Genomic DNA, 26,871 nt, shown 5'->3' with positions numbered 1-26,871 from the left:
TTTTTTGAAATTCAACTCCAGAAATATTCTGAGGCACCTTCTTAATTATTATCTACTACCAAAGGGCAATGCATTCATTCATTTAGTCCTTGTTACATAAGCCACTGAAGGGCACGGAAAAAAATCCCACTGGGATTATAGTGTGAGAAAAAGAACTATAAATAATGATGTACAGTAATAAAAAAACAGGCTTTAATTTGTTCTGTAAAATCAGAAAATGTGTACAAGGATTTAAATGTATGAAAATACAGTGTTTTAATAAACTACAGTGAAAAGAAACAGCAAAACCAAGTTTTACTCTGAAAGCAAGCACTATTAAATCAGTGAGTTGAACGTCATGTATTCGAGTTTCAGAAAAAAAATAATCTTTTTTTTTTAAATCTTGAACAGCTGATATTATCCTTCATGTCACTGTGACAAGGGGTAAAGGAGTTTTTCCACAAAATGGAGGCACATCACAGCATCAACCATAGGAAGATGGATACACTGAAAATGAAAGCTGAGCACGTTTGTACTGCAATTGCCATACAAAAACATGTGGTGTGTTCTGTAACATTACAGTTTGGTGTTTTAAAGAAGAGGTCTGTGCAAACCACAGTGCAAATAAACTGCAGTATATGTCCCACATGAAGCAGTCAGGAACTTTCATCCCTCCTCCACGATGGTGAAAACTCACGGGCACACACCACAAACCATCCTGCTTCTACTCATTAAGATTAACTTAGATGAACACGGAATTTTAAACTCTAACACCAGCTGTAGCCTTTTGTTTGTCACACTGCTCAGACCAACTCTTCCACTATCCAGAGCACTTGCAGTGGAATACTTGAGCTCCTCCTCCCTGTAGTATTTGTTTTCTCATTTACCAGCTTTGTGGGAGCATGGTTTTGTGGGGAAAACCCCCAAGTGTTCTTTGCTGAAAGTCTGTCAGAAAGGCTGCCAAGCAGGGGAGCTAAACCACTCATCCCTCACCTGAAATCATCCCAGTAAATACATGAACTCAGGGAGAACGTGCAGCTGATAATAGTAATTTTGTCCTTCTCAAAAAACACACACTCCTGTGCTGCTCCTTTGGTGTTTTAGTGAGTTTCTGAACAGAGTAAACCCCGTAAATCACAATTTCGAAGGCTGAGGTGAGCAGGGTGAAGGTCCAACACTCCCACTGGAGCACCAAAGCATTCCAGGGTAGTTTGGGGTGACAGCAGGGGCAAGGGGCTGCAGGTGCAGCCCAATTCTAGTGGCTCAGGAGACAAGTCACTTTATAAACCTTTGCTCCCACTCTGTCATCTGTACAGTTTGTACAAGAGCCTCAGTGATTTGCAGTGCAGTGTGAGGACACACATTGTACTCTGATACAGCCCAGTTACAGCAACTGTTATTTCTGCACAAATGGAAATTCATCTGCAGACACATTTGCAACCTAGAAGTGGTTTGGTTTAGATTTATGAACCTACCTGACTCCACTGCTGTGTTCACACGCAGAAAACTTTTCAGGAGCACCAAGACAATCAATAAGTACAAATGTTTGTGCTATAAATGCGTATTTAATGTCACAGTTTTGATACAAACTCAGCCAAATCACAGTTTGCAAAGGTTTGGGTTTTTCCAAGTGAAGCCTTCTGAGATTTCACCACATACTCCTGCTGGAAAACCTCCCATACCAAAATTACAGAGAACACAAAATAGACTCGAGTCTATTTTAAATCACTGTCACAGCTACTGTCATAAAGAACTCCACACTTCAAATACATCAGGCCCAGCACTCAATATCCTAATATCCTCAATATCCTAATGACCAGCACTTAATATCCACCTCATAACACCATCTTTAGACACATCAGGGAGAGGTTTATTAATCTCAAATAACAAGCATCAAGTCCCCACCCAACCAGATCTTGAAACTACAAAGTCTCACAAGGAAATGATTCTCAGAAAATCTGCAGGCTCCACAAACTTAGTGCCAACGTGTTTAAAAGAGCCCCAATCTCAACCCTCAGGCAGCAAGTCTGCACTTGTGCACACTGAGGAAAAGAACAGGAACAGAAGGGCAGGGAAGCTCCAGGAACAGCTCTTCCATGACTAAGATTACACCCTTTTTCCTGCTCTCACAACTCATCTATGAAGCATCAGTTTACCCCCCACACCAATAAATACATTCCTTGCAACCTCAAACTTGTCTTTTCCACCAGACAGGAAAGGAAAGGAGTCCCTGCTCAGTGAGCACGTTTCTTTTACAAACAGGATAATCTATTATTAACTCTGAGTAACAATCACACCAAGAAAAAACATTATCAGCTCCACTTTTGAAACACTTTTGATTTATCTACAGTGCATTATGTGAAAACAGAGTCATTTAGCCTTGGTTTGCTGTTCTCTACCCTGCAGGCTTTGGGAGCTGAAATTCTACCAAGTATTTTTGTTTGCTGCTTTTCTTTCCAGTAATTCTGAAGACACCAACTGTTATCAAAGAGTATTATAGTCTCATTCAGAAAAGGACAAGAAGGAATTTCATTCTCATTACATCATTTTCAATGCTGGTACATTCACATTCTTTATGGATGACATTATTGATTTTCCCTTTTTGTTTTACAGAGAGAGAGACATTTAAGTTGCCATCACTTCATTTGTAAGAAGGCTATAAACGAGACACAAGTGAGATGCATTGCCTGGAAACTGCTAATATGAGAACCAAAATGTGCTGGAATACCTGAATACAATTATTTAGCTATGATTGTAATTAGCTGCTTTTAAATCATAGTAATGAACTAATGGAGTAGTTCTCATGCTGAGGAAGTCAATGGAAATCCATTACAAAGCTAATTAAAAGACAGTCTTTAAGAAGACTCATGGGTTTGTCTCCCTATTAGGTCTAGTGAAGTGTGCACTTGGAAAATTTCTGCCAGCAAGGCTGGGAAGCCCCACTCCCCTGTGCCTGTAAATCCACGATAAATTCTGCTTTAAGAGAATCTTCTACTTCAACAAGAGACAGGAAAAGATTTTGTTCTATTTTATGTGTAAACAGAATAAAAATAGGAGAGGTGTAGGTACTTGTAAAGTCACACACTGCACTCCTGAGCTCTCGCTGAACAACTGTGCTGCACCAGCCATGAAGACAAACCCCAAACCTCTGGCTCAGTGAGACATCAGCCAGTTCTGTCCCCTTTCCTTTGGTGCTGCTCCTCCCTCAGCCCCAGCAGCCCATTCACACACTTTGCCAGCCCCAAGGAAAACTTGAGGGAAGAAACCACGGTGCAGTTGTTCATAATTTAACAATATTAACTTCGCCCGAGCCTATAATGAATTATTTCAGTAATGACTTGTAATTGACCCAACAGATAAAGATTTATGAAAGATTCAACAAGGGGAGTAGAAGCAAATATCTGAGCAAAATTCCATTGCCTTTTTTGGGGTGAGGGACAGAAAAAGAAGAAAAAAAAATAGAAAAAGATGCCTAGAAGGAAAACACAGCTCGTAACGCATTGGTTACAGCAAGGAGCAGGATGATGAATGGCTGGGCTGTGCTGAAAGGGCACATGACAAGAATATATTGTTCTCACCTGTGGACCTCTACTTCTCTCAGATTTTAATGAATCATAGTCCTTTCAGTTCACTTGCAAGTCTCAGCTCTTTACTCTCTGTACAAGACTTTAACATTTCTGTTCCCGGCATTCACAGAACTGCTGTTGACTGAAGAATTTATGACTCAGTCCAGCTGACAGTATGCTGGAAACAGAAGAGATTTAGTCTGTCTTTCTATACATTCCCAACAACATCTCATTTTTACTCAGGAAATATTCATCATTTTGTAAAATGTTCCCCCCCTGCTCCATGAGCTGCAACACGGCCAGGGACTCAAAGAATAAAACTGTGCTCCACGTATAAAAACACACACTTACTGAAAGGTTTTATTTAGAACTTTTATTATAACCATAGTCACAGCGTGAAAAGTAAGTTCAGTAAACCATCAGTAATGCAAAAATTCAATTTCAGGGTGCAATAAACACTTTACATACCTGGCTTTTTAAACTGAATTGAACAGACACATCTTTCTGCACCCATCCGAGCCCTGACATCTAATGGGGATTGTTAATGTTCACCCTTTGACAAATGGGCAACTGTCAACCCCAAAAACTACACCGAGGTGTTTAACCACCTTCCAAGGTTAATTAAAGACAAAGATTAAAGGCTGTAAAGCAAAAGTTTATTTAAGCTTTTCCTTAGTTTCTAATAAAAGAAGAATTGAACAGCTATTGCATTTTTACGCAACAGAAACACCAAGTTTTTATTTTAAAACTCTCTGCAGAGGTGTGCAGTCAATTATGGGCTTTTCCCAGAAGCCAAACCTTGATTCCAGGTATTTCTCTGTATTCCAGTAGAAAAGCTGCAGCTCTGCAGCAACTTGGAGTGTTTCAGATTTGGCATTTGTTGTCATTTTATACCAAGAGCAGAGATTCCAACTAAACTTGGTGTAAGCCAAGGAGATGCTCTACACTAAGGTATCAATGGAAGAATAGTAAATAATGATGCAGCAACAATTATCAATAATAGATTTTTGCCTGTGACCACACAGTTAAGCCCCAGCAAATCTATAAACAAACCAAGTTTTCTAAATCCCAGTGCAGTGCCTTGTATTGATTAAAGCTGCTTCCTTCTTTCTATTTTAAGACTCATGACTCCTAATACCTCTCACATTGGTACTGGAAGGTGTAAGTACATTTTCCTGGTGGAAACCAGGCATTTTCCATGATAAAACCCTGCTTTTATAAGGTTAGAACTTCATTAAACCTAAAAAGTTGGGTTCAGACTCCAGAAATTAAGCTTTAGGGGGAAAAAAAATCAGACTAAAACATGTCACTTTGAGACACAGTTTATCCAGTTGTGGTGCAGGTGCTAATGTGCAACTTGAAGTAACCATTTTGAATTTAATTTTTTACTTTTTCAATACAAAATAGAGATCATTCAAAGTCCCCAAATGAGTCATCTTTCCTCTCATCTGGAAACAACACAGTCACTTAATTAAAAGTGTGTGTGGTGGGGGGGGGCCTCCAACCATCACACTCGTTTTATGGGTTTATATTTTAAAGCTAAAGCCATTTGTTTAATTCTTACTGAAGCTTTTGGGGGGATGCAATCCAAAGACAAAAACTCCTAGAGCAAAGGCAAGTGAAAGAAAATCTTTGGCTAAACACACCTGTAAAGAAAAGGAATACACATGATGGTGAAAAAGCTTTTCCACTGACTCAGCTGCCAGTGCTGCCTGTACTGCAGCCACGGCCTGGAGTTTCCTGTCAATCAACCTATAACTCGTGTTTTACTTTCTCTTCAACCATAAATCCAGAAGCCTGACTTGAAAAGATGAATTTTTGAGGAACACACTGGTTCTTATGTCCCCAATCCCTGTAACAAAATCTGGCAGTTCATACTCCTTTCTGACTTTTTTTAATTTTTAACTAATATTTACAAACACTTCTACCTAACTCAGCTTGAAAAATGATGGATTTTTAATTCAAACTAGACTAAATATTTGCCCATCACCAAAATAACGCCACTCAAAGACTTTATATGTCAGTTCACACATTAAATATATAATGTATTTTTATGCTGCTACTGACCCCTTAAATCAATAATCTGAATTTATGTCGACTGGAACCACTGCTTTGTCTGTTTGACACTTCTGGCATCTGGAATAGCTTTAGCAATTGAAAAATAAACCACAGGACAAAAACTATCAGAAGCAAGGCCACGCTCAAGATGAATATATCACTTAGGCACATTTAAAGGCTGGATCAGGTATCGGATTTTTTCTTAACTGAGATTTATCTCCCCTTTTCTTTGCAGCACACTTCTAGCAGCATACAGCACTACTTTGATTCAAATCAGCCAGCCTGATAATTCCAAGGCAAGGTTTTTAAATCCTCTCACATAATTAAATTTCGAAAACTGAGGTGGAATTATATATTCCATTTTATATGTCCTAGCATTTCTTAGCACTCCTATGAGCCAAAAGGAAACGTGACAGGACCCCACTCACTACTTCCCTTGAAAATATTGTTAGAGGATGACACTCAAAATCACTGTGTTCTTCATTAATCTTACTACAGGATAAAGTTGCAGAATCAAAAATTACATTTTGAAAATACTACCTAATCTCTGAAATAAAGCTCATGTGACCATATATCCACCTACAACCATCACACAGGGGTCCTCCAACTTATAAAATGCTTTTAAACACAGCAAAGCTTTTCACACCACCTCAGTTCTGTACAGTGACTCATTGCTTTCAGCAGCCTAAATCCAGTCTTGAATTTCAACATCATTCAAACTGGCATGTGCTGCAGTCAAATTACTATCACCAGTAAAGCTAATGAAGCTTTTGATAGGAGCTATCCCAAACAAGGCAAACTTACCCATGCAAGACTGTTATTTTTCCTAATACAAAGCCATTCCAGAGCCTTTAAACAGTTTCAGAGATTTAATCACTGAAGCAACTGACTGCACTTTTATTGCAGAATGGTGCTATTTATGAAAAAAAAAAAGTTATATCTATCAATCTGTGATTTCAAATGATTTTTTTTTTTTTGAGAACAGTCTGAAAAGTAATTATATCTGCCTTCCTAGCATAACTTGGAAACACTTCTTTATACTCAACCTCATAAAACTCTTTTCATGTTACTGAGCCTGAATAACTGCTCTGTTCTGAAACCACAGCACCACAGCTCACTACAAAGCACTTCAGAACTGGAGCAGTACAAACTCAAAAAATATCCTGACCTTTGTATTCTGCTGGGTTGAAAAATTAGTGCTTTTCTTCTGGACCTCGTGCACTGTTATACAGTGCACTGAAAAGGCCAATGCTTTGATCTATTTAATCAGAAGGTGAGCAGTTCCTGTGACTGAAATCTTCCCTAGTTCCACCAAACCAAAGCCACAGCTGGACAATTCCACAGTATATTCCCATCTCCAACATGTGCTAATGAAGGATCATTCTCTGCCATCCCCACACATTAAGTGCATGACAAGGGGCTATGCCCTGCTGTTTATTTTCTTGGGTTTTTTTCGAAGTGGAGAGGGGAGAACTGGGCCCAACCAGCAAAAAACATCATCTCCTGTGTCCCTGGCCTTGGCTGCCACGTTCTGGTTCAGCTGGAACCTTCTGGGGAAAGCACTGAGCCTTCTGGTGCAGCAAGAAGGCACCCATCTGGAGCACAAATACAGACTGAAAGAATCATCTCAATCCTTCCTAACAACCCTAATGCAAACACCAAACTGAAAATCTACCATTAGAGCCGATGAGGAAGAAGCAGCTTCTAAGGACAAGAACTCCATGACATCTGTGGAAAGGCAGGAGCTCACTGACACAAAGATCCACTCACTCAGGAATAAACAGTGACAGGAGGAAAATGCCTTGGTCTCAAAGTTAAAGGGAGCTCTGGAAATAAGATTTCAAGTATATTACTGGTTATGTCAGTGAATCTTAGCGTGACCTTTATGACATCTTAGGCCAAATACTCAGTTCTCCTGCTGGATTAGCAGTACCAGCAAGACTAGAGGGGCACAGTGGAGATATGAAATCTGGGACATGGTTTCTTCACTTCTATAAACTGAAGGGCACACATTCACCTCAAATATTTTCTACCTCTCATTCTTGGAAACACCACTGCAGTAAAGAATAATTTGTTATCATGTTTACTGTTATTACTCAAGATGTCCCAATAAAGTTTAAAAAAAAACCATTTTGTTCCTACTAAACACACTCCTGGAATGTGAAAAGTAACCATGCATTAAAATAGAACTTTAAAATCTGCATTTAACTTGGAACTTTTGCTGTCGTCAGCTTCGGAGGGAGGCTTATGTTATGGTGGTGGACATCACAATTCCATCCTGGCTAATCTGTTACACAGGACTGAGTTTTCTGATTTGTGTACTAACACAGGGACCTCTGCCAGGGCACAGCACCCCAGGATTTCTCTCACAGAGCACTGGACTGCCAGGATTGCAGCAGGCTGGGAGGAGAGCAGGGATTCCTGCAGGAGCTCCTACTACTGGAAAAACACGCCGAGTTTTACAGGCTGCAGGAGCTGGTTATGCATAGGCTGCACATTGTAAATTCTTTCACCCTTATGGAAATTCCTAATGCTGTGTGGCCCAGAGAACAAATATGATCCCCTTTCAAAGGCCCTTCTTCAGAGTTTCCAGCCCTGGCTTTTTCCTACCATCTTTCCCAGCTTTTCTGAGAGTTGACCTTTGCAGAGTTGCAGGACTCGAGGATGGGGTGGGAGGGGTAAAGGGAAGGAGTTCTCCCAGAGCAGTGCATTCCATACATTACTGGGGTAATGGCACTGGAGTTTGTGTTTGGGTTTAATTCCCTTCCGCCTCATTTAAAATATCAATTCTTAGTTACATTCCTGCTGCAAACTCGCAATGTTTCACTGTCAATTCCCTCAACTCCCATTTCTCTGAGCACCAAAGGGAAAAACCCTAACAGCCTGGGTTTAGTCACAGCTTTAGCATTTTGTGAATTCCTTCAGCTGTGTAATGCAAACTAATATTTTATAAATAGCCTGGGAGAGGGTTCTCAGGTAGTAAAAAACCACTGAGTGAATTTAGATTTCTTTCTGCCCTCCTGCCACCATTTTCTTCTTATTCTCCCTGTTAGGAAGATCATCAGTCATTTCAAAAGACCTGCTGGTTCATTATTACCTTCAGACTCCCTGCTTGTGCACCAGAGGTGATGCCAAAGTGCTTTAAAGAACAAAAACCCAGGAACAGGTGAGGCCCATTGGGCACATCCTCAGAGAGAGGCCCCAGTTCAGCGTCCTACAAACCCCATGTCTGATTTCAACCTGTTCAACAGCTCATATTTGAAAAACTATGATGCTGTTTCACTTAATCTCTATGTTCTGATTCACTCTCATTTTCCCCTCTAAGTCAATCTCCTCATGCCCAAAAGCCAGGTAGAGAACAGTATGTTAGTTCTTCTGAACACTTAGTAATAGGCTTGGAAAATATTAGGTTTTGGAAGTTTAGTGATTCACTTTTTGGGGGTTTCTGTTCCTTCATAAATAACAGCAAATCTGTCCTCTGTTCATATATACCAAAAGCAAAAGTTAGATTACACTAACAAACTGTCTCTGAAAAGTCACAAACTGACCAAACAAAAACCTGAATAACTCCAAACCTTCGCCTGAGTGGCTATCACCATCTCAAAAGAATAAAACTGTATTGAAAACCTCCAAAAGGTTTTTAATTCAAAACACCACTGCTCTCTTAAATGAGCTTTCTTCCTTACATCTTTGAACATACTCATTTTAAATTAAATCTGCTGATTTTTTTTTTCTACTGGTATTTTCAAATGCCACAGATGATACCTCTGCACTGTTATTATTTGACCCATATACTGAGATACAATAAAACTCAAGGATGTGTTTCCCTGCAGGTTAATTACTGTTTGCCAGTAAATTGCTTCTGTGCTGAAAAAGTGCTCAGAGGTTAAAAAGGCATTAGAAGGTCACACTTTGCCTTGAAGTTAAAAAGAAAACAAAAAAAAGAAAAAAAAAGAAACCCCCACTCAGTTGGGCTGTGAAATTCTCCCATTCCACCCCAGATACTGGACACGCAGTAAGAAAATAGATATTTTCAGGTGGATCATGGCACAAGACATTCCCCATGGTAAAATCTTCAGCCTGTTCATGCTGTTACTCTCATCTGCCTGATTTTCCCTGCCTGTTCCCTTCTCAGAGGGATAAAGCTGAGGACATTTGCAGCCACCACCACCCACTTGCTCATGTTCTGAAAGGGAAAAATCTCCAGCTCAGCACTGACTTGCCAATTGCCAGAGGGCAATGGCAGGCAAAGGTTTTACACTCAAACCACAAAGAATTTCAGGCCACATTCAAACAACAAAGGGTCAGCCAGGTGCTGTCCCCTACAAGAAAACAATTTTCTGCTTCTGAACTTTACCTTCTGCTCTCAAGTCTTCCCCAGGGATATTGTTTCTTTTTGGCTCAATTAAAAAACCACCAATGGAAAGTAGAGAAAAGAATACAAGCCAATAGAGCTGTGTTAAAACAATGAGATTATTCTTATCAATACACAGTAAATGTGAGCCAGGAAACCATAAATTCTTAATAAAAGTTTACTGTGTACCCTCAAATTCCTTCACAAAGTCAGCAAGAAGGATGTGCTAATCTATAAAAACATTGTTTTTCCTACAACACATTTTTAAGGTATGTTAGAATTTTTATGACAGATCTATTTATTATTTGGAGAACGAGCTTCCTGACAGTGAGTAATACATATAACCTCAAAACTGACAGCAGCAAACAAATATTCTCCACTTGGATCCAAAAAGAATTTATAGTGCATTTGCTGCACTCAGCAGATTGACCTTCAGTCCTGACATTTTCAGGTAAGAGTTGTTATAAAGCCTGTGCATACATATGTGCCTGTGTATATATATATATAAATAGAACTATATGCACAGGGTATATGTTTGAGAGGGTATTTCACTGTCTGTACAATCACTCCTGGGCTATTACTCTGTTAGCAGGACAGTATTAGAGAAATACTAGTGGTGATGAGCTTTGAATAGTTGACAGGGATCCTGCTAAGTGACTGTCAGGCAACACTTTCATATATAAAGCTTCATTTTTAGCATTAAAGCAGTTACATTACTATCAAAAACTCTGACTGAATTCTAATACTTTTAGTCTAATTTTCTCCCAATTTTGCCCCAAGATAAAATACTGAAAGGGTGTGGGTTCTTCTAACTGTATGACTATAGGTGTCAATCCTAACGATGTAATGAAGGCAAATTTCACTTTGCAACCTTTACCAAAAGAGAAACCAAAGATTTTTGAAGAGCAATAGATTATACCACAGTGCAAATCACCCCATTCAGGGTAGGAAAAGCCCTTAATGAGTGTGACCCCAGGTCCCAAAGGGATGGAGCCGTGTCCTATGTGCCGTATTTGCTCAGCACACAACAACCCGGCTGCTGCCGGGGCTCAGCCTGAGCTCCCAGTCCAGCTCCGCATGGAGCTGCAGCTGAAGCCAAGCAACCAACAGGAAATTGTTCTTGTGATCTCCTGCTCTTCAAAGCCCCGGCCCCTCAAACCCGGGGGTTCCTCGGTTCAAAGTTTAATTCCCCATCTCCGTGCCCTCCGCCCGCGCCCAGCGGGGAACACAAAACACTGTGGGGATGGCACTGAAATGTCAGCGGCTGCTGCAGGACACAGCTCCTGCCTCCCAGAGCCTCCTCCAGCCCCACATTCCTCAGCTGCTCCGCCGATACCTGCCCGCTCCAGCCCAGACATCACCTCAAATTCTAAGACTTCCATTAAAATCAAATACCAGTTGCTTATGCAACAAACAGACGTATGTGACAACACAGTGTCGTGGCAGTAAGAGGAATCACGAGCTTAAAATAGTTGACTAGCAAAAAATTGTACAGATAGATCACAATACTGCAATAGCACAAAGGTATTTTAGAGGACGAAAACATAAACAACTTTTGGAAAAAGCACAAGCACAGTCCTAGAGGTTTTTTTCAAGTTTTGTGGAAGTCACATAATTGAACTGCATGCCACAGATGAGAAATGTGCTCAGATCTACAGAGAAATTAAAAAGTAGTTATGAAAGAATTAAATTTACCTGAAGTTTTAAAATATATTTCCAGTAAGAAAAAGGTGAAGGTGAAAGAAGGAAAAAAACCTCCAGATTCAAGCGCCATAAAATTAATCCAGGGAAAAGTAATTACTATTTTGATGGCATCACCTCAGATTAATAAAAAATGAAGAGCATGTCCCATATCTTATCAGCTGCTATTTTTAGGATTTTGATGGCTCTGCAGACAATTACCCAGAGCAAAGATAACAACTGCAAAACCAAGCCCATATTTATGTAGCAATAAACCCAAATTTCTAGGTCAAGATTGTCAGAATTATTGCTGTGAGTTCATTCATTGTAAAGCTGCATAAGGGACACCAGGGTTTCTCTGCGGACATGTTTCCCTCTCCTACACTCATCATCTGCCTTCAAGAAAAAACCACTTGTAGAGGCCTGTGGAAATAATTTGCTGCCCTAGGTGTGTAATAGAGTTTTATTTAGTCCTGAATCTCACTGGGGAAAGGGAAGCAATCACTGTCTGGTTGCCCCAGTCAAGAGAGATGCAGGAAACAAACCCAATTAATTGCAGAGCTCTCAGAGGCACTGATACACCATCTGGCATAACCAAATCCCACATACAGAGCACTTATGCACATCATTGTGCATGACAAAAAATTTTTGTCACAGACCTACTCAGAGTCTAACACCCAAGCCACTTATTTCAGGAGCTAACACAGTTCCTCGCACAAATAACAAAAATAAAATGTTGGAGTAGGGAAGGAAACTTCCTTACTGGGCTGTCTGTGTACTTGTCAAGTGACAGATCCACCAACTGGTACCAAATTTTGGGATGTGAGGACAAGAAGCTCTCTGAATCCTCACTCAGCACTGTGTCCTTTGGCTTGGTAATGGAAAGAAATGCAGAAAGCAACTGAAGCAAAAGTAGTTGGAGACACCTGTAACACTGAAAAGGGTAACTGAATAATCAAAAAGGTTCCAATACTGACTCCCACTGACCTAAGCCATAAACATAAGGACCATAACATGAGCACAGCCCCAGTAATGCACAGCCCAGCTCCAGGCAGTCCCAGCTGCACCACAGTGCTGGGGGTAGCTGGGCTTTGTTCATCCATTTGCTGAAGACCAAAAATCACCACAGAAAAGAAAAATGCAGTTTAAAAACATACATGCTGTCAAAGTTTAGTATCCCTTGCTCCCCATCCTCCACCTGCAACTATTACTGTCATTTACAGACGCAAAACAGTCCTATAAAATAACCTCAAGATGTGAGGGAAGCTGCTCAGCCTGCTGCTCCCAGGGAGCAGGGATGTACATCCCACAGGAGTGAATGGATTGCTTCCCGAAGAACAAAAGGGAACAAGGCTTTAGGTCAGATGCAACACTGACCCAAAAGCACTCACATGGCTTTTCTTCCAATTTCTCATACTGGTGCCTTCCCATTTTGAGATTAAAGACCATGAGGATACTTTACTTTAGGTTTTATTTTTAACAGAAGTGACTTCTGTTTTGGTTTACATGAAACCAACGCGTACAAAAATCACAAACAGAGGTGTTTGGGGTTTTTTTCAGTCTGTGGATGGTATTTTAAAGGTTTATCACCTACATAAGCTCTCAGGGTTAATAGAAAAAATTCAAAAATCAAGAAAACTCATACTTCTGAATGCACAGGGAGGAAAGCAGGAAAGTTTTACACACTGATACCCCAGAAAGGCTGCATTCCTGTCTGAAAGAGCACACCTGTGCCACTGCTCTGCTGTGCAAGAGCAACTTGGTGTAGAAGAGGTCAAGAGGCAAGCCTGATGAGCTTGCAAACACTGGAAGTAAAGCAGAAAGCAATTTGCCACCTCTGCAGGGCTGTAGATGTTCTAAATTCATAGCATACTTTGTCATCAGTACGGCCTGGAATAAAGACCAGACACCAGAGTGAGTCAGTGCAGAGAACATTCTTTCCTTACACATTTCCAATTTATAAACTAAACTTGGCACCCCAGGAAAAAACTCTGCTACTGCCCAGGGAAAGCAGAAAAAGAGATTGAAAGATATTATAAAGTGTAACTTACGATTTCACTTAATCACTGCTAAACTTACACTTGCCAATTTTTGAGTACATTTACATATTTTTAAGGAACGTACTATAAAGATTAACTGCTTTTGCAAAAGAGCTGCCATTCAGTGTCAGGCTAACTTCTCATTGCTGTTTTGGAAGGAGAGGAGTATTTTACAGCCCCACTTTATTTAATCCAGCCATCAAATACTGCCGTGGCAGTCCTACAATTGAAAATCTCGCCAAGCTGAAACACAACCCTGGGACGATTTCAAGCAGCTTAAGAAATTGTGAAACTGCAAAAGGAATATCTGCATTACAGAGCAGTTTTTTAAAAGGAACAAAAATTCTCTAGAGCAATCCATCATCTTGAACAAAATCACCAGCATTTTCATACAACAGGAAAACATCAGGATTACAAGGGGACCAACAGGAGTAACACCTGGGCACGGAACCAGCTACCTGCACTGTGCACATCAAGTCACCAGCTTTAAAAGAAATCCTAGAAACCACTTCCTACCAGAATATTTCTGTTTTGTTCCAGCACAAAACTACAGGCTTCTGACGGCAGGAAGTTTGGAATCCTTCTGTAGGAATCCCATAGAAAGCAGAGAGCCTCACAACCCACAGGCGTGTGCTCACTCTCAGACTCCTGGTTCGTTACTGAAGGACACGTTGCCAAAACCTGCTCATTTTTAAGACTACTATTCCCCAATTTTGTAGCAAATCAATCTTCCTAGAGTCCACAGCTGTGAAAATAAAAACATATAAACACATCTGAAACATGAATGAAACTTCTAGAAGTGCTGTTGCTCTCCCACTATCCCACCTACCAAAAAAAACCCAGCGAGAAAGATGTCTGTGATTTATACTCAGTGATTTGGCACCTTTTTAAGGCTATTTTTCCAGGGAGAAACCCCATCTCACTTCTAATTTCTTTCTGAATCTAGGGAGCAGTTTGCACAGGGCAGAGTGGCTGTTGGATTTTACTTTCCCTTCAGTGGAACACTCAGTAGCCAGCTGAGGATGACCCAGCCGTGGACACACGACCTCCCCTCCTGCAGGAGACCTGACTTCAGACTGGTTTTGGAAGGGAGTGCTCAGTTACACCAACTGAAAACATTCCACCTCTTTTTTTGGCTGAACCAGTTTGGCTCTGACAGGTGTAAACAGCAGAAGAAAGATGAGGGAGAAGGCAAAGCTCTCCCCTGTGAGCCCCCGTGCACCAGCACTGCGGTGTTTCTGTGACATTCTGGGGCCTCCTCTGAGCTATGAAATGATAGACTTTCATAACTTGTCACATATCCTGCTTCTCTAAGATCCTCTTCCAAAAATAACACCAGACTTACTACATAACTGTGCATTGTGCTTAATTCAGTTGTTCTACGTGGTGCCTTGAACTCCCACCATTCACCTCGCAGCCTTCAACATCCAACTTGCTGAATTGCTGTTCTGTACAGGAGAGTTTTGCTGCAGCACCAGACACATTGTGAGGGGGAAAATACATAACAGATTAGAGCTTTTTTGTAATTATCCTTATTTCCAAGAAAACTCAGAGATAAGAGAAATAATTCAATATATTAATATGCTTATTAAATTTAAAAATAAATACTGCTCACTAATTTTCATTCCTTTATTTATCCTTCACATCAAGGCCAGGTTGGATGGGCCCCTGAGCAACCTGTTCTAGTGAGTGGCATCCCTGCCCTTAGCAGGGTGTTGGAACTAGATGATCTTTGAAACCCCTTCCAACTCAAACCATTCTGTGATTCTCATCATTCTATTTAAAAAATAAAAAAAGAGGCAAAACCAGCTTTTTTTAAAGCTGTAAGGAACTTTCATTACACTTCAAGCATTTATTAAGTCAATTAATGTTGGACTAAAATTGTCTTGCATCAAGATTTCATCTCCACAGATAAACACAAACATCTGTTTAAGTTTCCATTGTAATTAGTTCATTTAAAAGGGACAGAATTTGTACTACACTGTATTTCATAATAAACTTGCCAAAAAGTCTGGTCTACAAACAAACTTTGTGCTTTCCTAAATAAACCAGCAATTAAGCAAGAAAGCTGCTGCCTGCAATGACAAACAGCTGCAGTAGGTGTTTTATAAATAAAGCTGCCCTTTGGAACTTTTTTCCACCCCTTTTTTTTATTTATTATGCCATTTCTGGCTCTAAAAGAAGTCTTGTGTCACCCCACACACAGGAGCAGCCACCCCCAGGTCCTCCACACCCCTCCCCCTGCACCACCCCAAGTGAGAGAGATTAAACCAGGTTGCCCAGGGAGGTGATGGGGTCTCCATCCTTGGAGAGGCTCCAAATCCATCTGGACACAACCACAGGCAGGTGGGATTAGATCTCCCTGCCGACCACAGCCAGTCCATGATTCTCAACTGCTGCACTTCCTCATATTCTAATTTTCTTCCCAGCCTTCCACATAACATCATTTCCCTCCCCCCTTGCAAAAACACTGTGGACATGGAAAAAAACACATTTCTTTTTCCTAATTTTATACTCAATTAGAAATTGTAGTTTTGGAAAGTAAATTCTAATTTTCACAGTACTTTCATTCTGCAAAGGGAATGAAACGTTAAGAAAGAGCGGAAAGGAGACAGAACATGCAGAGAAATATTCTGAAAAAAAACAAAAACCAAACAACCCCAAACCTACTCCAGCTGCTACAAAACATGACTTATATCAGAAATTTTGCTGGCACATGTCTAAGAGATGTGATATTCTCAATCATTCCTCTTCTGTCCTTCCAGGAAAAGCTCTCTGGACTACTATGACAGTATGTCCCTCAGGAGATGTTGTGGACTTTTTTAGTTAGCAGAACCACACTGTCTGTGTTACATCATTCCACAAAGCACAGACCCACACCATACATGCTCCAGTAGTACACTTGGAAGGTGTTTTATCTTCTTTGCTTGATTTTAGCACATTAAGGCAACCTAAGGCTAGAGCAACAAAATATTCGATTCTCACTGATCCTACCACAGGGTTGTTTGAAAAGAAAAAACAAACAAAAGCAACACCAATCAACTTAGAAAGTCCTACAGTTGATAATTCAGTCCAGAAAGAATTGGGAATGAAGCTCAGAGTCTTGGTCCTGACTAATGCTGTGCATTTCAAACCTCTCCACGTAATCTGAAGTGAAGATTGGAGTCAACACCTTCACTACTGCAGCACATTGGAGCTCTCCAACTCCTTCAGAGAGAGAACAGGATCCCTGACCATGGAAAAGTCTTGAGAGGAATGCTAAACTGCAGCCAGTGGTGAATACAATGCACTCTCCAGCTAACAGATACAATTCTATTGTTTAAAATATTCCTCACAGACACCTGTGCTACACTGCTTGAAGACAGATGTTGGCAAACCAACAATTCAAAGCCTGATCCCTGCTTTCTCAATAAAAAGGTGAAGATAAGCAGTGGGAAAGATCTTAAAGACTGGCAGTTCAGATAAGATTTGCCCTTTAATTTATTCCAGTAAAGGTCTGGACGTGTCTACGAATTAAACAAAAGAAATCCCTGATTTGATTTATTTCAGAAGTTCGGCCCTTCAGCTTGATTTCAGGACCTGTGAGCCAAGAAACTGTTCCCTCATTCCAAGAGTATTAATGTGCAAACCCTTCTCACAATTCTTTTTAAAGTGAGTACTTCAGGATAGGAAATTCTATAACTGAATACTCAGAAGAAAAATACACTTCAGGAGCCATAAAAGGAGTGCTGAATGCTGGTCTGGACAACTTGGGCTCCAGAGTCATGTGAAACAAAGGAGTGTAAGGACATGGAAAACGATGAGAAAATGCAAAACTAAGACTGAAAAGGTGTGCAACCATTCACACTCCATTTCTAGGTATTCATTCTATTTATTTTTACATTTTAAATCTATATTCACAGTCTCAAGTGCACCTCTCCACACCTTGCAATTCCATGTTCTTAGTTTGGTTTTTTTACAGTAACACATGGGATCCTTTTTCTTCTTTATCCCCTGAAAGTTACTCTAAGCATCACCACCTTAAATGTTTGCTACAGCATGAGCAAGAAAAGCAGGGAGTAAAGATCATTCCTTTTTTGCACTAGTAGCAAGAAAGATGTCAGGAATCTTTCACTGGAAGATGTTTTTCACTTCCTACTCTATGCATTTGCTTGCTAAGAAGATTTTGGGAGGAAATGCGAGTGTTGCCACATCCGGGGGTGCACACGTATCTGATGTTGTTTAGAAGGACACAGCATTCATCTTCTGCCAGAACTTCAGATCTCATGGCATATTTAAGGGAAACGTCAAATTGCATTTAAAAAACGGCTAAGAACATACAGCAAGACTTGATTCCTCCAAATTATACCCTTGGCATGCCAGAAATAGTCTTCTCCTCTAACTACCCTCTCTTGGTGCCTGAGCAATCCGGGGAACAAAGCTCAGCGTTTGCAGCCCTTTCCGTAGGGGTGGTTTGGGATCACAGGGAGCTGGTTCCTTGCCTGACCACCTGGAACAGGCCCTGAAAACAAACCAGTGTCTCCAGATGTACAGAGATGCAAAGCTCTGATTAAGCCCCTGACATGACAACTGCCAACCGCTGCTGCCGGCCCTCTTGGAAAGAGGGAGATGGCAAATCTGCAGCCAGATTCCCCCAGTTAAGCAGTTTGGGGAACTCCATCCACCCCAAAATACTAAAATATTCTGCTAACATAGGCAGAGAGATTATTTCTCTACATTAGTTGCCTTTGTCCTGTACAAAGTACCCATTTAAGAACTCTCACTGCAACAGGCACGATGATGGAAAAACAGGGGACAGGAGGCCTGGAACAGCTCTTTGGGGGTGCATTGCAAATACCATCAGCATTCTCTCAGAGATGTTGGTGCCAAATACTGCAGCAGTCATTTGTGAAAATCAATAATTTATTTATTTTCTTCCTAAAACCAGCTGTGTAATTTATCCTCCCCTATTTGTGCAACTCGAGATTCACCATTCCCACATTTTCTAAGGCAGTAAAACCAATAAGGGTGCAGGGTATGCAGGGAATAATTAACATCCAACAGCACAGTCAAGCTGGCAGTTCAAAACCCTTCAGGATGTTTTTCAGGATTCACTATAGATGCTCCTAAAAGCTCTATGCTAATTCCTGAGCACTGCTCAGTGATAGTATTGCTTTATTTTCTCAATGGAGGGTCCATACAACTGGTGAAGCAACCAGAGCCCAAAGTTCTAAACAGCATGAGTGGATTACAGCACCCAGTAAAAAACTTTGTGTTTCTATGTTATACAGCACTGAAAAAAAGAAATTCTTACAAGAAACATCTGTCTCCTTCCTTACAATAAACAAACCCCATTTACAAAAGCCTGGGTTGCACAATGATTACACAAACCGAGGAATCATTTGATCAAAAGCAGAAGAACGAAATCCTCAAAGAATCCTCTCTTGCAGGAAAACAACCACGGAGATTTCCAAATTTTTCACATTCCCTGCACAAGCTGTTTACTTCAGCCAACCCTGAGCCAAGGCAGTGCTCAGCACAAGTGGGGCTGCACTCCAGGGGATCCATCCCCTCCTGTTATCCCACCAGGGCATTCCCAATGGCCCACCTGACCTCCCACACCCACAGGCACACACTGAGTGACACAGGTGGCACAAGCCCCCTGTCAATGCCTGTGTTATGATATTGTACAGCTTTTTAACAGCCCTTACAAGAGCAATCCAGAAGCACCCAGCGACGTGGTCCAGTCTCGCAGCTGTCATGGGAGGAGAAAAAAACCTCCAATTTCCAGCATCAGGGAAAAGAGCAGAGGTGGATTAAGCAGGAACAAGTGGGAAAAAAATAAAAGAACACAAGAGGTTTTTGCTGGACCAGTTTCTTTCCTTCGTGGAGTTGAAGAACCCTTAGTTCATCTATTATATATTTTTTAAATCATTATTTTAATACACCACAGACTTCAGAGTGCCACACTCACATCCACCTTTCATTGCATTCAGTCAAAAATTATTTTAATCAAGTAAAATACAATATCCACATTACTTACTACAGGACTGAGCTATTATATCTGTCTTTTGGAATGAAATATATGTTCACTGGGCAGTGAGGAAGTAGCCAGTCCATTAACATGGACTTAAGGTTGGGGGGAAGGGGTTGTGATTTCGGTTATTTGGAGGTTTTGTTTGTTTTTCTGTTTCAAGAGGATTCAATGGATTTTGAGCTCTGTCTCCATGTATTTGTAATGTTGAATTTCCAAATTACTTGACTTGCAGTTTCCTATCGAGTCCTATGGATTGTCCTTGTGGTATAGCTCAGTTCCTGGAGGACTTAAGTGCCCTATGCATGTTCCACTGGGATATGTCTGATATTCAGTATTACTACAAGTAAAACTCAGGCCTCAGTGTGTTTCATAGATACTTTCTCCTATATCACATGAAATTGTTACCTCACAAAAACATGAAGTAAGTAGAGATGCAATGTCCACTCTTCCCAAACACAAAAATCCCCCAGCACACAGGTAAAAGAGAAACGTTATATGTTTGTACCTGAAACTAAAAATATAAGGGAAAAAAATGGGAGAATGATACTTCAAAAGTAACTCATATCTCATAGAACTTTCTACTTGCTCTTTCCAGAAAAATCATTAATTCAACAGACCTTTTTCATCCCATGCAGCAGTTTCTGTATGTACATTGCACATATTAATTCTCATGGAGCAATGTAAAAGACTTATGAAGCAACTCAGCAAGAATGCACATCAGAATAGAAGTCTGTATGCAAATATCTAAACTGGAAAGACATAAATTGTGTGTAGAAAGTGAAAGACTTGAATATATTTTCTTCAGGGATCACCCCTGCAGCTGTGCATGTCAAAAGCCCTCATTAACAGCTGGGCACACAGACACTAAAATACCACAGGATAACATGATTTAAATTAAATAACAGTTGTGAAACAAAAGGAATGTTTGTTTTGTAGTTTCTTCTATGTTAGATTCACATTTGGCATCCACAAAGGCATAAAACCTGAGCAGGTATTTGGGACTGCATCCTGTATATTGCTGAGTTCAACTCGAGGGGACCTTTTAATTTTCTTTAACTTTGGCAATCATGAACTAAAATATGCTTATTTGATATAAAATTGATACATTTAAGAATTCACACACGTGTGAAATACTGAGTGGGGCTGTTTTAACCACAACATGCACTGGTGAACCTTCTGCCAAATTTTATTTACCAAGAGTGCTGCTCGTTTGATTGCCTTGGCAATGACATTTGGCTAAACAGGATTTTGACACAGAGGGCCAAATTTGACAGCCATTAAATTGCAAAACAAATCAGCTAATAGAAATCAGCTAGGATTAGATGTATCCCAGAGACACTTCCACAAACATTTGATTTCAGTTAGTGATACGCTGGTTTACCCCAGTTAAGACACAAATCTCGTCCCATTTACATAAGTTTTCTTCTGGAAAAGCCAGATCTGTCTTTTACACAGCAGAGTTGAAAAGATGCCTTCAACAAGTGGGGGATTTTTTGGCACAAGTCTCTGCTAAAAACCCATTGGTAGAATTTTCTACTGACTAATTAGTGGCATGTCCTATTTGCCTATTGATTTATGGCTTCTGATTAGGCTGGCTGGGGAATGCATTGCCAAACAGCATCCCATGTGAAGTCTGTTTTATTTTGGGCTGGCCTGTTACTCATTTTCACATACAGAGGTCCTCTTAAATAGAACATGAAATGAAGGCTGTCATAAGCATAAATTTGTGTACAATCGAGTTCTATTACATGCTTTGATTACAGAAGTGAAGGTCTTACCCCACAATTTTCCCTGCTCAGCTCAGACTGCCTATTTTCTGCTCCTTACGTGGTTATTATTGCAACCACTGAAATTAAAACAAGGCTGCCTTAACGTTCAGGGGAGTATTTCTGGGAGCTTCTTCTCTTCAGGCTCAAATCTCACACACACAGATCTGCCTTTCCTTGATAAGCAATCTTTGCAAAATGCAGAGGCACAACCTGGGCGATGCTTTCCTGGTCATTTTTGTGAACAAACCAGAGTTCCCAGAGATTCCTCTTAGATTTGCATTGTTTTAGTGAGATTTTATCATCATATGATGATAAAGACAAATCCTAGAGAAATTCAGAGCTGTGAGAATTGACACAAACATGCCATGAACACAACAAGCCAGGAGCATCAGGCATCAGCTGCCACTGCTCCAAAGAGAAATACATTAATATCTCGAGCAAACAACTTCTCCCAGTATTAACCATAAAGCCAAATGAGAAGTGCAGAAACATTTAGAAAAGAAAAAAGCATCCTCTGACTGTATAATCCTCAGGAGGTTTCCAGGCCACAGAATGCAGGATAACTGCATTCCTCCCATACCAATCCCTTGCTTGAAGAAATCAGGCCTGGAATCTGTTTCTGAAACTCATTTAGCAGACCTGTTTTTCCCAAAGTTGAGAGAACAGACTAAAATTCAAAGAAACCTGCACATGTGAAAAACAATGGATGCTCCTAATTAATCAATCACTCCCCCGAAAAGTTTTAACATCTCCCTATTTTAAAACTAATTTTTTAAGCTTTTGTAAATGTTAAAATATGATAATTTCACGTGCATAATACTAAAGGAACTTCTTTCTAGAAGTCATTAACTGTTAAAGGGTTCATAGTGGGTTAGCTGCAAAAGAATTAATGTAGCACAAATAAAATGCATCTTGAAGACAGGAATTTCAATTCTATTTCAATTCAAATGTTACATTTTCCCAAATCCACATGCAATATGCTATTGTCAGTCCCAGAGGAAAAGTATTGTGGCTCCCCATATTGTACATTGTAAAATTCTGTGGCAGAAGAAGACTTAGAATAGGACTTAAATATCTTGAAACAAACTTCTGTTTAAGTGTAAATAAAACCTGTATATTTTGAGATCTTCCAAAATCCCCATAAACCAAAATTTTAAAATACTAGTACATCTAAATGAGAAAAACCTTTAAAAAGCACCACTTGAAAGCAAACAACCCTGCAAATAGCACATAGCTGATAGGAATGTCAAAACATGGGCAAGTGGTGATGCTGAAATGTCTATCAGCATTCCTTCCTGAAGCAAAAAATGTTGGTGAAATAAAGCCCATTTCACAGGGTGCATTTTGCCAAATCTGACAAAAGTGGTCTCTCAATTCTTGTCCATCCATTCATAGCAGACATCTGAAAAACTATTTGTAGTCTGAGCTCAAGTGCTCTCCAGTTTGCTAAATGTTCTCTTCTCATATTAAAAAAAAAAATAAAAATTAAATCAAAAGTAGGCTCATCATATTTGGGAGGAATTCAGATCCCAGGGGCTGGTGCTGTAACTGTGTTCACTTCAGGAAGGCTGCAAATCATCCTTGATTCCATACCTGCAGGGTAAATGCTGGTGTTGCAGATGCACAAGCCAACTAATTTACTCATTTGGGGTCAAAGTCTGTAAATTAAAGCATTGGTTGCCCTGGGCCTCTCATGATAAGTCTGTATTTAATAGTGGCTGCTACTTAGATGGTACAAACTCAACTCAGGAGATTTTGATTTTTAGTTTGCCTGCTAAACCACAGTTAAACCTTACATATGTCAGTTTGAGGTGGATGTTTGTTTCTACATAATTACCCACATGTTACTCTTTCCAATCCAGAGTTCATCAATTAAATGCTCGCTGCTCCCTGGCTTAGGGCTGATCCTTCCATGAAATCTTGCTAACAGCACTTGGACCCTCATGGATCTTGCCTGAATCTCCAGTTTCTTTCAATTTAAAACATGCAGCTTAAAGCTTCAGAGAAAAGAACAACCTGATATTCTGTTAAATATTAATTCAAATAGACAGCATGTTAAATTTTTCTATAAACATTTCTTAATCTCCCCATGATTTCATTCCTTATTTTTTATTTAGTTGGCCAAGGTAATTTCTGCTGGACTTCATCATCTTCTTCCACTTATGGTATGACATGGCACAGGCTGCCCCATCCCTGGAAATGTCCAAGGCCAGGTTGGACAGGGGTTGGAACAAGCTGGGATAGTGGAAGGTGTCCCTGCCCGTGGCAGGGGAGGTGGAAGAAGGTGGTCTTGAAGGTCTCTCCCAACCCAAACCATTCTATGATCATATTGATAGAAGAACCTCTTTTCCAGACCGAAAACCAGACTACCAATAACAGATATGGCCTTATCTGCATTCATGAGGCTCCATAATCAGGCATGTCAACAAAACCAGGAGAGCTCAAACCTCCCAGAAATGAGAAGGTTAATGATGTACACAAGCAGCTTCCTTGCTCTCCAGCCAAATTCTTGAGAAACTTTGGCACAAAGTTGATCAGGCACCAAATAAACCTGCAGGAAATCTTTCTCCTGCTGCTGAAAGGATGACCTAAATTCTCAAGGATCTAAACTCTGAACTTCCCTCCTATGGCGCACACATTTCCATCTGTGCTGTGCACAGGGCTGATTTTCCACAAGGATTTCACACACAGATAAGCCCAAGCTATGTTTTGGAGGTAGTTTTATATTACCAGGTGTAAAACTCCCTGGAAGAAAAAGTTATGTTAATTAGCCTTTGAACCACAGGTGTGGTTCTGACATTTCCTTGAAATGTCAGAACATTTGCAAGTGGACACTGTTTTGGTGCAGACATTGTGAGGCAAGTGAAAAGAAACAAGAGAATGACACTGAAACTTGTCCAATCACACAGAACATGAGCACAGAGCCACAAATGGATCCACTTAGGCCACCACATCCAAACCTTTAAGGTGCAAGCCCAACAAGGATGCCCAAAATCAGTAAATTTTTCACCTAAGGACCCATAAAAAGCTCAGATGAATAACTAATACCAATCTGTGGTTTAGCATAAATCATTTTATTCTTACACATGCATTGCTTATTTTCTGTAAAACAGCAGCATTTTACCTCACGTGACAAACACACTGAAAATCATTTTTCTGCCTCAGTCCCTACAGTAATGATTTATTTATCCTAAACAGGAATTAACCTTCATTTTCTTTCAGCCTGGCTTTACAAGACAAGGCAGCCACATGTCACCTCCCCAGATCTGATGTGACTGCACTCAGCTTTCCCACTGCCTCATCACTGATGACATCCACAACAGTGCCTCTCACCACGGTGCCTGTGAATACCTCAAATATATCACCAGCAGCTCCAAAGGAAGGTGCAATATCTGCAAAAGCAGATGGTGGAATAAGCCTGGCCAGTTGGATAAAAGCCCAGGTTTTCATACCTTAAAATCAATTGAAAGCTTGAGCAAAACGAATCCAACAGCTCTCTGAATACGTCCAGATTTGCACTTCAGCATAGTTTTTGCATGAGCAACCTTTCTTTAAAGGGTCTGGAACGGTGCTTAACCAGAGAAATGGAGAAAGCACGTTGCCATGTAATGAAAGGAAAACCAGGATCTAGAATACAACCTGATGACTGGTATATAGCACATAAAAAATAATAAGGAATTGAAAAGAAAAGAGAGACAATGAGGCATATGGCTTTAAAGGATAAAACATTCCCCCAAAATGTCACAGTGACATCCACAGCAGAGAGCATTTATCAAAAGGAACTTTCCCCCAGTTGTCCTCCTACAAGCTGAAATTTGGATTTCTGTGTTTTCTTCCACCCCTTCACACTCCAGAGCCTCAAAGGAGCATCCAGAGTAAACAGAGACCACATGAGAAAAACCTTGTGACCTTAAATGTTATAATGGACTTTAATGTTCACCATTTCAGCTGTAAGCCTACAGCAGGGGTCCTGAGGGGATATCAGTGCACCAATAGTTCTAGCAGGAAGAGCCCCTTAAAAGCATGAAAGAACTTAACACAGAAATTGGATTTTTTGAAATGATTTTCCTGAACATTTGCAGTGGGACTGCTGTCTAGAGTCAGCTACTTCAATAAAAACACCTGCTTGCTCAAGAAAAAAGGCACTCTCAGATGTGTTGATATAAAGAGATTTAAACCAAAGAGGACTTCTTTATATCCTTCATTTCTTCATCCACCAAAATCAAAAGAGAAAAATGTAAATCTTGTACACTAAAAGGCTGCTACAGAATACATACAGGAAGAGAAATTTGTAGCACCCAGAGGCAAATATTTAACATGTAACAGTTCTGTGGGGAAGCACCATACAGTTCAGTGTTCAACATTAAAAATGCCTGTCAACACTTGCTCACCTCCACTCACCCAGTGGCTACAACCAACCTCCTGCTCTGAGCCTTCACTTGGTCACCTGGGAGAGCAGTGAGATCTCTTTCTTCCCCTTAAACCCAAGTTAGATTTTTTGAAAAATCTTTCTTAGTTCATTAATTTTTATTTATTTATAGTTTAAGATATATAATTTATTTATATTATTTATATATATTTTATATATAATATTTATATGATTTATTTATAGTTTAATATAATGATTTTTTTTTTAATAGGTTAGGCATGACTGGTGGCAGGGCAACAGGTGACAATGTTGTTTTCCTCAGATGATCAGAGCAAACTTACTCCCATAAAGCTACTGGGCATGGTTTCTGAATAATTCTTTTCTGCCTGTAAAATAAGAACTGCATTATTCATTCATTCTCTCTCCTTCTGTAACTGAAGACACATCCATCTCAGGGGTGATGTGGCACTTTTTGGGCAAGTCCCTAAGGCCTTACAAACTGGTGCTCTCCTGGTCTCCACCTGTGGTTACAACTTATTTGTCATGATGGATAAAACACTGAGCTGCAGCAGTGCAGGGTTATGTGGGATCCAGGGGGACAGGAACAGCACAACACCCACATAAACTGAAATAAAGATGGTTAAAACCACCTCAGGGTCTCAGGCACCATAAAACTACAGGGGATTCAGGAGTCTCTTGGGAGATGATCATTCTTATAGAAGCCCAGATTTATTCCAATACATTTTGTATCTCTCAGAATCCTCCACCTGAGCTTTTCAAAACCAGCCTGGGACATGTATTCTCTTCAGCACAGAAAGATGTCCTCTGAACCCCCTGCCCATATTTTGATACCGCTCCTTTCAGTTATCAAATATTTCAAACATTTGAAAGCTAAAACCTTGAAGCTTTTAAATAGCATCATGTCAATCACCCAAAGCAAAAACCACTTGAGCAAAAAGTATCACTGCTTGTTTTTGCAGCTAACATTTCTTTATGACATCACTTCAACTTCGCTTCTTTTCGTTCAGGGCAGTATTCTTA

At 40.2% G+C, this 26,871-nt stretch overlaps 1 protein-coding gene and 1 long non-coding RNA gene across 2 annotated transcripts in view; both read right to left on the bottom strand.

Annotated features, from left to right (window-relative positions):
* The window catches only part of SLIT3 (slit guidance ligand 3), a 474,289-nt gene that overhangs the window by 371,979 nt on the left and 75,439 nt on the right, over nt 1–26,871 (bottom strand). The gene's annotated exons all lie outside the window — the stretch shown is intronic.
* On the bottom strand, nt 3,607–11,250 carry LOC135422439 (uncharacterized). The gene is made up of 2 exons (XR_010434481.1): nt 9,961–11,250; nt 3,607–3,723 (listed from the first exon to the last, which is right to left on the bottom strand). It is a non-coding gene; the product is annotated as an uncharacterized LOC135422439 (long non-coding RNA).

The sequence above is a fragment of the Pseudopipra pipra genome, chromosome 15, assembly GCF_036250125.1.
Source record: "Pseudopipra pipra isolate bDixPip1 chromosome 15, bDixPip1.hap1, whole genome shotgun sequence".
NCBI classification, from domain to species: Eukaryota; Metazoa; Chordata; class Aves; order Passeriformes; family Pipridae; genus Pseudopipra; species Pseudopipra pipra.
The sequence above is the reverse complement of the archived record's forward strand: the minus strand, read 5'-3'. Positions and strand labels throughout refer to the sequence as shown.